The sequence below is a fragment of the Manduca sexta genome, chromosome 3 (assembly GCF_014839805.1).
Source record: "Manduca sexta isolate Smith_Timp_Sample1 chromosome 3, JHU_Msex_v1.0, whole genome shotgun sequence".
NCBI classification, from domain to species: Eukaryota; Metazoa; Arthropoda; class Insecta; order Lepidoptera; family Sphingidae; genus Manduca; species Manduca sexta.
The window spans coordinates 6942630-6953455 of record NC_051117.1 but is presented as its reverse complement, the minus strand read 5'-3'; positions in this window follow the sequence as shown (position 1 = coordinate 6953455).

The following is a 10826-nucleotide window of genomic DNA, read 5'->3' as shown; positions in this document are numbered from 1 at the left end:
GTAAATTCCAAATTAGGTAACCAGGTTGTCGATTAAATAGTGCATTAAATGATCACTCATACTCCGTCATAGGCAAACATTAAAATAGAGCATTAGTTCAATAATAGGGACATACAATTTGAAATATTTTAAATAAAGTAAATTATGTACCTATGCAATAAAATTTATTGTATTCTACATTATTCTTAAACACGAAGGCAATAAATCCAACAAAAAAAAAACATTACACAAGCCACCGCAAACTAGTACCTATTTGTACAAATAAATGCTTTCAACTTTACCATTTCTGAGTGTTAAAAAAAATAAAAAGCGCGCCAAAAATAAACGTCAAAAAATTCAAGATGGCCGACAGCGTCGCGACCTCGGCGAGCCAGGAAGTGCATGTAATACCAACGAACTCTTCAATGTTACCCACTTCTGATGTGGATCCTGGTGTAGGTATGTGCAAATATGCATTTTATTTAGGGCTGGTATTATTAAATTATCATCGCTACAAAGAATTACGAAAAATATAAATATTTCTTGTATAGGTGTTAATATTTTTTTGCATTATTCACATTTCAAAATGTGACATTTAGTGATTGACATTAGTTGAAATACGATACTTTTTTTATTTAATAAAATAAATAAATATAAATTACAGGCATAGCAGTCGTAAATCGTAAGAGCTGATAAATGCATTTAAACTTTTCTATTATATAAAAGGCAGCCCTGCAATAATTGTGTGTGTACGCGTAATTGTTGACCTTTGCAGCGAGATGTTCGTTAAAAAGTCGGTGTGTTGACTCGCATGCGTCAGCCATTTTGAATGTCGCCCGCCCGACCTTGGTCTTCGAATAATAACGTAATTTTCAGTTTTATTCATACTTACAGCTTGTAATGAAAATTTATATGTAACTTTGCATATTTTTCATATTTAACAAATCGTATTCTTAAAGAGATTAATTTGACAGTTTTGAATACAATGGGCTGTGCGAGCGATGCCCTGGGCCATTGTGGAGGTAAAAAGCTGTGGGTTTTAAGCATTGTGTAACTTTGGAGTGGGGACCATGTTAAGACTTTGATAAACAGATAGTTTTAGCTGATACGCAGTATTTTTTAACTAGATTTTTTATTTCGCTTTAGTATCAACTGATGAAACTAGAAAAACTTTTTTTATAAAAACAAAATTCATGAATATCTAAAACACTAAAGATGTCATGATAAACAGCATGTCATGTTTTATAGGGGTTTGCCAACATCGCCCCTGTAATCCTACGTCCTCAATAAATCCAAAATAGCAACATATTTGCATATCACGCAAGAGGGAAGTTGTAACTCCGAGGTTATTTGCACGGAAGATACTCGTGGATAGTAAAATGTGTTTATTTCTATAATTAAACGTTACATTTCATGATAGTGATGTCGTTTCGAAACTTCCGCGATGAGTCGAGAAAAGGGCTTTCAGGTTACGAGATTATGTTTTGTCCAACACTGGTTATTATACTATATTAAATAAAAATAATATGATATATACTTGATGTTTATGAGAACTTAATATTCTTGTAGCGTAAGATTATTATTGTAAAATGAAAAATAAATATGGTAAGGCTGATGTGGTTGAAAAAAGAAAATAAACAGAAATAATTGCATTTTGCGAAGAGGTTCTTTAATTACTTTTTCACCAGACCATATTCCAATTCAATGAAGAGTCGGCACAACATTCTTTTTAGTAGGTTTTAGGACCAGTTGACTTTTTTTAACAGATTATGATTGTTTTTGATGAGCTCATAGTATTTTCTAAATTAATACATTCTACATTCATGATGAATCTTTGAGTGGTGGCACTACTGTCTAGTGGTACCGCTCCAGTATCTCTACCCTAGAGCGTTTATATAGCCCTGGTTCCTCGTAGTCATTTTAGATCTTGTTAAAGTAAATTCTTTTTCTCCTACGCTTTTTTTAAGCTTTGGAGTGTTATTTGAAAGATATCGGAAATCATTCCTAATAAAAAATTCGTGATTCTGTTTTGTTGTCCTGAAAAAATATTTCTCTTAATTTCTTTATTTATTTATTATTTCGGATTACCATTAGATGATGCACAGTAATAATACAAGTAAAAAAGACGCATACAACCTTCGCTAAATTGCTTTGTAGAAGTTTCAGTTGATTGTTTTGATTAAAATATGTTATATCACACAAAACATTTCTTACATTCGTTGTTGTTTATAACATGAATTCAATGTTATTTTTGTCTACCTTATCAGGATTTATAATCGTTGTTTTTGTGCTTGTAATTGTTAATTATCATATTATCTATTACATTGTTTATGTCCAAGTCACTTGTCGATATGGAAAATGCAGTATCATTTTGGTATATTGTGAGTCGTGGGTCTAGAATCCAGAAATTGGAATTTAAGATTTGTAACTAGCAAGAAGTTTGAATCATTCGTCATTTGAAAAGTATATTATATTAAGAACGAATCAAAGCAATGTGAGTTTTATATATTTATTTGAACCTTATTTATAATAATCTTTTAATTAATAATATCAATATATTATTAAAGAACATGGTCTATCTTTGTGATACATTTCGTTCAAATTCATTCAGCGCTTTGCGTTTCTATGTAGCAAACATCCAAACCCCTTTAACATCCATTTATGATATTAGTATAATAGAGTTATCAAATCCTGGACTTTGCAATCAGATTTAATTTATCATCGAAACGTGATACGATCATGATTTTCCACCGTCTTGTAAACGTGAAGACAGAACAAACGAGGATATTTTAACGTTATGCGCAGTAAATGTATGTAAACAAGACTTGACTGACCTTCGCAACGTCTCCCTTTGGTAATAATATGCGATGCAGATACGATTTTTAATCACTTTATATTTATATCAAAGTTCAGTTTTGGACGGAGAAACAATTCTGCAAATATAGTCAAAAGAAATTGTATGATATTTACTTTTGTTGTAATTTACTTTATTGAAACAGTTTGGATCATTTGTCGTTTACAAAGAACAATGCAATACAAAACATCACGCAGAATCATACACCACGTTTAAAATCCTGATTATTGTTAAGATATATCTTACAAAAAATGGCTTAAATGTCTCGGATTGCCTGCCACACTTGTTATATTAACGAGATCACCAAAAATATCAAAGATTAATTTTAAGATTTATTTTATAATATGTCCTCGCTAAAAGTATGTTTAGGGCTTTTACGCGGAGTTAAATTCAACATAATTCCTATTTTACGTACTGTTTAAGGTGTTTGAGCTATTTCAATTTAGATCAGTTCTCAATAATTAAATTGAAAGTAAAGTAACTATTCCATATACATAAACATTAGCAATTTGTTTATGATTTTTCTTAAACACATAATTACCAAGTATCGTAATTTATGTTTTTAAATAAATTTTATATTTCAGAATAATTCAGTTTATTCTTATTCCTACGTGGAATCTTGTGCGTCAAGCCAATTTTACGAAATTTAATTATTAAATTCTTTTGAAGTCTTAATTATTGTGGGGTGAGCCTAAATGGTTTTCCTTTACAATTGTTTGTCTTGCTTAAAAACATTACGGGAACGCAAGTCGAATGTGACTAAGTGTTTGAACCAATGATGGACAATACCCGCCATTACAAACATGATAAAACATTATGTTTTAAAATCTCTATCAGAGCAGTGCGCTGTCTCCGCGTTTATAATCAATGCACATGCACCGGATGACGCGCGTTGTGTAAATTTAGCGCGCCAGGTTCACGGCCATCGGCGCGGCCGACGCGCCGCCGCCATGTTGCTTTTGTTGCAGTGCAGTTCCCGCCAGATTGTACGCGCCGATCGACCAACGCGAAATGTCACTGCGAAGATTTTGCAACCGTGTTTTATGGGTTATGAATATTGTAATAATTAAGGACAAATTCTATGTATGCAATACTTGTCTAGTCTGTAGTCTTCGCTATTTCATATCTTAAATAAAATTAAAATACATAAACCATAATATTTGATCCTTAAAATAATCATTGTTCTAATCGGAGGTAGTTTTAATTCGTTGTTGAAATTATGATAGTTTCGATTCGTCGTGAACAAACAAAATAACATCTAGTTATTTTATAGAACGTATAGCAGACTTGATGCTGTTTGAAGATTGTAGAATGTTACCACATTCCGTTTTATTTTGTTTGCTTGCTGATGTAGAACAAAACTTGACTTCGAGTTTAGTCTTAATTTGCACCATACAATGTAGGTATCATTTTGCATGTTTTTATTCAGTCTTTGAAAATCAAATAGCATGGGGCACTGTTTGTCTGTATTTTATAAACTATAACTGATTTGTCTATATATACGTAACGAAACCTACAGATGGATAAGGTAACAATTGAGGGATCGAATAAATACAAACGCATAATTAATTCCAAACCCCAGTCACATAAAATGTCGGACAATTTCCAGAACAATTCAACTAAGTACATAATATCATGTCGAGTACAACCAATTTATTGTAAGTACTACGAGGTAGGTTAAAAAGACATAAAAGCCTCTGGGGTCGACACTCCTGGAAGGGAAAGGGTTCAAGTCTCAAGGATCCGCAAATGGCGTTGACTTAAAGATTTCAGGGTCAAGAATGGCTAAAAAATATATTCATCGATAATTTATTCAAGGTTTCCGTGAGTTCTTTGTTCCATAAACGATGCAGCCAGTCTAGGTACTCTTTCGAAGGCAAGAGTCTGGCGAGGTACGTACCACTGAAATGCCTATCACAGCTCTGCCTTGATCGATATAGCAGTAAATCATAAAAGCCGGTTCTGCTCTATCACATGGTTAATTAGATTATTTTATAGTTCTTACTGCTATTTATCAAACAAGAAAACGCAATTATAATTTACGTAGATGAAACCTAGATAGGAAGAAAATTCGTTTAACGCACATTCCAAATCAGTAATAAAAATATAGAGAGGGCTATGCTCGGAGTTTCCCTGCGGGATCGAATCAGAAATGAGGAGATCCGCAAGAGAACCAAAGTAACCGACATAGCCCTTAGAGTTGCAAAACTCAAGTGGCAGTGGGCAGGACACATAGCCCGTAGAACTGATGGTCGTTAGGGCGGAAAAGTTCTGGAGTGGCGACCACAAACCGGGCGACGCAGCGTAGGCAGGCCCCCCACGGGATGGACCAACGACCTGGTGAGGGTTACCGGAGTCCGATGGATGAGGGCGGCCCAGAACCGGTCCCTATGGCGCTCAATGGAGGAGGCCTATGTCCAGCAGTGGACGATTCCTGACTAAAATGGTGATGATGATGATGAATAAAAATATTGGCCGTCTTTGACTTACTGCCCTCTGGATTACGACGGTAGTCAAATAGCATTATAGAAGCATAATTTTGTCCTGATTTGAAGGATATTGTATAGGGTATACAGGGTGGATTATTGAGAAGAGGCAGCAAAGGCAGTTAATCGTTGTAGCTAAAATAAATATTTTTAAAGAGACAGTCCATAATTTTTAAAGACAAGAAGATCTGGATTCCCAAAAAAAAATATGTAAAGCCAGCAATAAAATGGTCAATCAAGGTAAAAACTTTTTTGATGAAAAAGACAGGAGTCTGTACGGATAATTAAAAAATATCGAATATGCAGTTACAGACAAATAAACACGTTTCATACGCTTCATAATTTCCGTATCTTCTGGTACGGATATCTAAAACTATTATCATCGTTGTAACTCAGAATTCCTTAATGATATTTGTCGAACAATTTGTCGGATCATAAAATTTGACATGTGTATAGGAAATCGTAAGTATAAAGTTACATAAAGCTGGTGATTTCCTCCGGTTGTTTTGTCCCCCGCCGGTACAATAGCAATCAATCTCTTTTCTGGACCGTGTCGGATGTTGGTACTGTCCTAAAATAATAAATGAAGAAAGGGACGGATTCAGGGGTGGTGAATTGGGTAAATCTTCCCCCTAATTCGATTGTTTTTTATTCTTTAGCTGATTTTAGAGTTTTCTTTTAATACTTTGTCTTAATAATGGTTGACAGACTTAACATGCTCTTAAAATAACCGAGAAGTATCAAGTACATAGGTAGCCTAGATGGCGCTCGATTCGTCGGTGAGTTGAAACGTGTGCAATTTATCAATAAATACCTATACTTAACAAGTTACGGATACCTTCCTCAAGGGCTGGATTTACACTTGCGACTCCAATTTCAGTAGTATCTTCAACGATCGCTACTTATACTTATAGTATTTATAATAATTCCCATTTTGACCCCCAAAAAATCCCAAATGCCAACCCGGCGCGCATTTTGGACGGCGCGTGCCCGGCGGATTTTATACCATCTTCATAAAGGGGTGCGAGTGTAAATATAGAACTGAGAACGCAACGGAAATTGTTCCCGGGTGAATCATGCGTTACCAAGCATTAGGTATTAATGGTGAATATTATATGCTCATATACAGTAACTTGCAGTGTAGATTTTTAGGCCATTGACGATATATTAAGCGGGAAAGTAACAAAGAGCTTTCCTTTGTGCATTTTGGTTCTTCGATCTGCTTATTGATAATAATGATAGTATTGAAGAATACTTTTCACATTAAAGCCAGCAATAGTTGGGTGGAACTGATTGCCGAGACGAACGATAGGTTCAAAATATAAGGACGCCTTTAATTTTTCTAAAGTTATGTGAGTATTCTTTGTGAATTATCGCATGTTTTAACGGCGAAGGAAAACATCGTAAGTAACCTGTATACCTCAGAAGTTCTCTATAAGAGGTGTGTAAAGTCTGCCAATCCACACTAGGCCTACGTGGTGCACTAAGGCCTAATCCCTCTCAGTAGTTGAGAAGGCCCGCGCCCAGCAGTGGACAGTTACAATATAGGGCTGATGTTATGTTATTTATTCATATTAATATACTATTTGACTCACATGTAATGGTCTGGGTGTGTGTTGTTGACTAAGTACTATCAATTAGTTATAACTCCTTCAACCTACCACTATTTGGGACTATTTTAATTCATTTCCTAAACATTAGATTGTTTATTCCTTGCTTAAATACTATAGTAAGAAAAAGCAAATTGCGTAATAAAATAATTATATTTTTGTTCTGCGCATTTTAACTTTACGACGAGAGAACAGTTACCATGCATTTATTGTGAAGATACAATCTGTATGTAAATGCGTTTGCGTACTTTGCGTTGTATTTTGCAATGTTACGTTTGTTTTACAACGTCTGAGGATGGTTAATTTAAAAACGAAGACGCTATATTCAACATATTTAATAAAAAAGATGATAGAATTCGGTATAAGAGGGTATTTTATTTAATAACTTAGATGCTTCGTAAAACTGAATATATATTTAATAAAAAGGGACTCGGTATAAAATACACAAAAAGCGGCGATAGCCTAGTTGGTTGTGGAATGGACTGCCGAAATGAATGTCCGCGGTTCAAAGCCAAAGGGCACACAACTCTAACTTTTCTAAAACAATGTGTGTATTCTATGTGAATTATCGCTTGCTATAACGATGAAAGAAAATATCATGAGGAAACCTGCATACCTTAGAAGTTCTTTTTAAGACTTTTGAGGGTATGTGAAGTCTATCAACCCGCACTAGGCCTGCGTGGTGGAATAAAACCTGAAGTTAAACCCTCTTGTAATACAGAACTGGATTATTATTTATAAGTCAGAATGAATTAGAAAAATAAAGCAATGGTATGGATTGTTTTTCAATAGTTAAATAAACTTATTTATCAAATAAAATGATATCCCGGTTATAAAAAAGTATGGCAATTGAACAATTTAGTAAAAATAAATTAAATACTTTCTATAATATCCCCATGATAAATTTTAAGAATTAGATATAAATACAATTGCTTTCTCTCCCGTAGGTGGCACCGACATACAAATAGAGACCGGATCAAATGTTTAAATAAACACTGACACACACAATTGTATGAATCTTAAACTCTATTATTTATCACGTAGGAATCTTAATAAGTAATGTTTCATTTTATACAACTGAGGAGACGAGCAAACTGCTTATTTCCTGATGAGTGCCTCGTCCCATAATAGTAATACCATTGAGCGTTGAAATACTTTCTGCAGAGCACTGTACTGCGTTCGAAATCCTAAGATATTCGATGTCAAGTTGAATGCCCAGTTATGAACATTAATATTGACTACATTATCCATCCATTTGCTCTTATGCTTCATATGGAATACAGACTTTTTGTGAATATTAGAATAATGAATTGCCGATGAAGTTTTTACGACTACTACCTGACATTAAATTCAAGAAAATTTATATAAATCAATTCGAAATTATGCCTGACTTGAAAATCTAACCATGGATTTCAGCAATGATGGCATTTGCAAGCCTAATGTACCACAAGCTTATTACTCCAGACGAAGCCACAATATCTCAAAACAAAAATAATAATCAAATCTAATAGAAAGATGTTTGTAGTATCTGTTTGTTTGCAGATTTTGATCAGATAATGGCCGCCCGGCGGGACCTTGACATCGCGTTAGGGCGGCCGTGTATTGAACTTGGGTTTAGGCACCCTTTACATGTTGCATCGGTATGATGAAATATGTCATTTTCGTTCAAAGCAGAGTCTGAAGTAATTTCGATTATGAAAGAAAGGTTGTTTTAGGTGTTTTAGGTTAAGTATCTCGTATCCCTGACTTATGAAGGTGGTAAAGAATAATGATAGTCCAGTAGATTTAGTCTTATGTAAGTTCATGTTGGCTTAAAAGTCACATAGCCAGGGTGAATAAAAATATAAATTAAAAATTATCAAATATCAGCAATTGGAAAAATTGAAAATGGAACAACGATTTTGTAACAAGGACTACAGCTGTCAACATGCACATTCTTGACGCTTCTGGTTGCTTCTGGTAGACCAATTATTAATGATAGATTTATGTCTGATGATCCACTGGCTCGTTTGTGGATTGTGCTACAAAAAAAATCGCTAGTCGATCGGTGTGCGTCCAACTTTACTTCCATCCTTGAGGTATGACATTGCATCTCGACCTTGGCTGTGCACTTTAAAATAGGATCTTTGCACCCATAAATACTGGCGCTATAATGACGCGGTTATTGCCTCTGAGCATACGCTAATTATTTGATTTCCTTGTTTACACATTTGATTTTTAATTTTAAATACCATTGTTTTGGATCTCATGATGGCCAGTATTGTTTTAATTTCGAACGCTGTTTGATTTAAATTTCGAGCGCGCCATATTATTGGTGCCTCTGCACAATTACGCCACGTTATTGTTAGTCTTTCTTGTTACGTCTCAATACGGCCAGTGTTGATCGATTTGAAATTCGAACGCGCCAAAATAATGTATGGAACACTTTATTTGTACAAATACGTCATATTATTGAGTTTCAAGATGGCGAATTTCATTCCTAAAGGTTGCATTTGGGTGATGATCATTATACATAGCATACAGCTCTTTTGATTAAAATATATTTTGACATAAAGAAGCGCATTAAAGATAATTGAAGATAGGCATTAACGCTTATGTTTACAAACTCCATAATAAACTTCGTAATAAATCCTATAATCATTTTTTTTTATCTAATTATTTCAGTATTTGCGTTGGCGTTATCTTTGTTTTCTATTGAAGGCTATTGCTTCGACTGATATAACTGAAGGGCGTTAGGACGGAGATACGTCAAATGCACAGTTTATTTATTTCAGTATGTATTTATTACATATCTGCATTTTATTAGTATTATTAAAATTCTACTTATACTATCTGTGAAGGCAGAATACAATATGTAAACATCTTTTTTTTTTTATTTTTTATTCGCCTTTATATCGAATTCACTTTTGCTTCTATTTTATATTATCTTTCGTATTCATGATTTAGGTTATTTAATGTTATAACCGCCGCGGCCTATGATTATGTTTTGGTAAGTTAATATTATCGATTTGCATCGTGTGCCGTGAAATATTAAAAATAATAATTATGAACAAAAAAAAAAATTATTAATGAATCATTTCTAGCCGAATATCGGGCATGGCGGCCAATCTTAACAGAGCTCAGTCAGGTATACAGAAGATATTATAGTGCACAAGTGCGCGCAATACACAAGTGCACTCTCTGTTCCTTCACTCTTATAGTTCGTTGAAACGGCAGTCCGACATTACCGGAGAGAAATTAAATAAATAATAGTGTATATTCTCGTAGAGACAGGGGCATCCCTAGTTGCAGAATAGTTCACGAAACTCGTATCAATTTAATTGTCCATTAAAACAAATCACGTATAAACAAAATGCGATAAATTCGTTGCACGTAAACAAAAAGGCAAATTAAAAAACAATCCTTCCTACCTGAGTATGTGTTCAATGAACTGTATCGATAAATAAGACGTGATTATACGTCTCTATAGAACGCTTTAATATTGTAGAGACGTATAATGACGTCAACAAAAAGGCATATTAACAAATTATATGCAAATGACATATATAAAGTAATTGCATTGTATGCACAGTAAAATCTGCGCTCTTATCATCCTGGTTCGTATCCCAGGTTAGGCAAAGTGATATTAGTGTTCTAAACTCAGAACAGAGTCTTAAATTTGTACCCGATATGGCGATAGGTTCGTGAGAGGTAGCATCACCCCGGAATAACGTGGTTGCACCGTTGCCTACCCCTCCGGGATAAAGGCGTGATGTGTGTTTGTTTTTAAATGAATATGTGTACAATGAACTTTATCAATAAATAAGACGTGATTATACGTCGCTATATTTTAAGACCACTCAGTTAAATAATGATTTCTTATATTTATGCGAATGTTAGACATTAAAATAAAACTAT